At 31.5% G+C, this 4,053-nt stretch overlaps 1 pseudogene; it reads right to left on the bottom strand.

The window, feature by feature from the left end:
• Positions 1-1,037, bottom strand: part of LOC105288376 — a 7,477-nt pseudogene extending 6,440 nt beyond the window's left edge.
• Positions 1,038-4,053: the final 3,016 nt, after the last annotated feature.

Genomic DNA, 4,053 nt, shown 5'->3' with positions numbered 1-4,053 from the left:
ATTTCAAAGTATTATTTATTGACTTTATTAAAATACAGAATTTATTTCACATCTATATTTTTGGATCCCCACAATTTCCATTTGTCTGACTGCCACTACTACTATGATCTATCATTACATTTCACACATACTTAAAACCAAGCAAAGGGTGGAGTTCCATCTTTAAAAACTAAACAGACCTTTCAGACAACACATTTTGGCAATGGAAACTGGACAACATTTATCACACACAGTAGGAAAGTTCTCATTCTGTATTTTATAAAGAATAGCCATATACCAACTGTTACAGAATGAAATAAGACAAAACATCCTAACAAACTATTTAAAACATTTTCTTTAAAAAACTTCCTCCATTGCCAGAGAGCTTGAATGGCATCCTGGTCAGTCATCCAGAGTAATTCTTCACATAATTGATGAACTTGGCTTCCACTTTAGAAAGAGAGCTATCTTTTTTTATATATTTGCTTGGATTTTTGCTTTAATGTCTTCTACAGAACTGGATTCCTGCAGTGTCTTAGGGGTTTTTTCCATTTTTTGTTTGTTTTTTGTGTTGTTGTTTGGTTGTTTTTAAGGATTCTTGATCTTTCGATCTTAGTATTAATAATTTTGTGTTCTGGTTTGATTTTTGTACATTTTGGCTGGAGTATTGATATAGATTTCTTTACTGTAGCTTTTTCTTCAGCTTCCTCATCATCAAAATCATCATCATCTTCATGATCATGATCTTTATCAGCAGCAAGTTTTACTTTTTTCTGTGGAATGTTTCTACCACTTCCAGGAGCAGATCACTTTCCAGATATATTTAGGAGTTTCATTTCCCTCTCTGTCTTCATCTTCTGACTCTGCCTCTTCCTCCACAGCTACAAAGTGTTGTTAACTAATATGCACAAGCCCTGAAACACACTTAACTCTAAGACCACAGGTGGTATTATTATTTCAAAGCCCCCAAGGGGAACCACTGGCTGTAGAGATATTTTTAAAGTTGCCAGTGTCACCTTAACTAGACTACCTTCATAATTCATTGTCTCTGCTTCAACTATGCACAATTCATCCTTTGCGTTAGCTCATAAAAGGCTGTTCTTAAAGATAATTGAGGCTCATTTTCAACATTATCTACTTTAAAGTGATAATTTTTGTTAACCTTTAGTTCATAATAATTCTGGAGGCTGGAAGTCCATGATCAAGGTGCCAGTATGCTCAGGCGAGGGCTCCCTTCCAGGTTGCAGACTTCTTCTTGTATCTTCATATGGTGGAAGGCGTTTAAACCTCAAAGAATGTAAATAGCTTTCAAAAGAGTACACAACTAGATAGTGCTGGAGTCCAAACTAGAACTGGAAGCCTGTTTGACACTAAATTACAAATATTTTATCTTCTTTCATGCTGGGTATTTATTTCATAAGAGGGTTGCATTTCTTTTTATTATCGCAGAATATCACGTCACATTTTTACCATCCACTCATTCTTTGTTCATTCACCATTTATCAAATGTTTTCTGGTGGTACACTAGTAAATGTTTAATAACCTATTCTCTGAGGGAAAAGCCCTTTCCAATTCCTAATTTTATGGCATAAATACTCCCACCATGCCTGATTGTAAGCTACCAAGTTGACACAAAACAGCCTGTAGAGTTCCTGAAAATCTGAAAATCAGTTCTCACAGACCAGCATGAGTCACACACAGCACACTGTGGACTGCTTTTCATATACCAGCAATTTGTTAGGCATTAGAGAAAAGTAGAAATAATGATATTTCTGCTTTTGAATAATCCAGAGTCTAGTAAAGGAAAATAATAACCAACAACATAAATTATCATAACTTTTGGGAAAATTGAATAATTTTAATATCTATTATCTTCTTTAATTTCTCATCTTTTAGATGACTATTTGTAATATTGTTCTCAATTGAAGATTACTTTAATCCCCCTCAAAACCATAATGTAAGTAATTAAAATTTGTCCAACAGGTTAGCCATAAAAAAATTGTAAATCGAAATTACTTTAAAACCTTTTATTCTTCAAATTTCCTATGTACAAAAATTCTTTAATGTTAGCTCATCTTGTATATTCTCTCTAATGTGACTTTTACTAGCTCTATAAAATTAAAACAGAATTAAATGGTAGTAACTACCTGTGTTGCATGTGATAATTACTATAATCATGCCATCATCATTCTCCGAATTGATGTATTTTCCCTACAACACATCAAGAAAATTATTTACTTCTAAGATGACAAATTACTTACAACAACAATTCAGACAGGTATTACAATGATAGGTAATAAGGTAAACACAATTTTCCCTTGAAATAGAAACACAACTGGTTCTATATGTTGGCATGTATAGATTTTACACTTAAAAACACGCATTAAATTTTGTAGACATTAAGGACTCTGATTAAGAAAAGCCTAATGTTGACAATGGAGATGCCTTAGCCATATTTTCTCTATGAAACACACAATGTTCTTTATAATATTAAAAAAATGGCCATTGTTATAGGAGAAAGCCAGTTTCACCTACCAAAGTTGCTGATTTAAAGGCAGCCTTAATGACAAATTACTAAACAATTTTAAATATGAAATGAATTGTTTTCTTGCATAGATAGTAAGTAGAAAAGAGGAAAGTATTTTATAAAATATTTTTGTGAAAATTGCTATTCATTTTTAGGGTGTTATAAACCCAATACTGAATCTGATGATCTATAATGTGAGAGAGACAAAGTTTCTGCAGATAAGTGTAACTCCTTTTTTGACATAACCTTATCTTTCCCACCCATAACACCAAAGAGCAACATATTTATTATCAGACTTCTAGAAACTTATATGTAATTAAATTTAAACCAATTACTATACACATACACGTGTACATTACTAGTTTTTAAAAATTATACAAATGCTATTTGCATATATATTTTCTTGAATATATTGCTGTAATTAGAATAGTTTTCATACTGTTTTTATCTCAAGGTATAGTTACTAGAATTCTAACTGTCATATTGGGATCTATGAAATTTTTTTATATTATAAATCAATCTGAATTTAAAAATGGCAATTATTAAAAATGGTTCATAAGACATTTATGGCCAGAAAGTAAATGTAAGTTTGATGCTTTTTCAACAGAAATGTCTTGAGCTAATTACTGTTTTAAATAAGACTAAGTGGATGTTTAGATACAAGGAATGTTTAAAATATGACCTTGTCCTGAACAGAGTCTAGGATAGAAACATAAACAAGTATAAGAGAATGTATAAGAGAATGTGATGACCAATTTGATACATGTACAAAGTGAATGATGAAAACATAGGGGAGGGAGTAGGTAATAAAAGGCATGACTATTGAAACTTGAAATACAATAAGAATAATCCTACCATGTAAGTGCAGAAGGATTATTCAACAGAGAAAGAAAAAGCTGGCAAAGTTTCTCCCTACTATTAAAAGTTCTGATTTTCAGTTTGTGGACACAGACAGGTCTGTAATTGAGCATCTCTCCAATGATTCATATTCTTACAATCCTTATTCAATCCACTTCACGTGGGTTGAATTTTTTGGTATAATCTACTCAGTTTTAAGACAAATTTTTTTTCCTTTTAGTGAACTGTCAACTTATTTACTTTCACACATATGCATAAAGCCATGTTCCATAGAAAAAACACATTAATTCTGCCCACACCAACCATTGGTGTTAAGAATCATGAGGAACCATCAGATTTTAGCTTAGTCTGCTTTTTATGTTTGCTGAATTTGGATTTAATTAATTGAATTTTGAAGTTTTTTTTTTATCATATTGTTATTCTCATGATATCCAACAACTTCAAAAGCAATAAGAATATTTTAAGAATATATATGAAGAGTGTAATTTTTATAGAAATGATAGTTGAGAAAATTAAATTTTAAAGTGGTAAAAATGACAAACATTTTACATATACATAGCAAATAAATCATTTGTGAGTAGCAGTAATTCAGAAGGTCTGGTGGTGATTCATATATAGGCTAACCATATGTCCCAGTTTGCTTGGGACAGTCTCAATTTACATCTGTTATCCTACTGTCTTTCTGGTTT

Source organism: Pteropus vampyrus, unplaced genomic scaffold, assembly GCF_000151845.1.
Source record: "Pteropus vampyrus isolate Shadow unplaced genomic scaffold, Pvam_2.0 Scaffold17, whole genome shotgun sequence".
Taxonomy (NCBI): Eukaryota; Metazoa; Chordata; class Mammalia; order Chiroptera; family Pteropodidae; genus Pteropus; species Pteropus vampyrus.
This window is presented reverse-complemented; position numbering and strand designations above follow the sequence as displayed.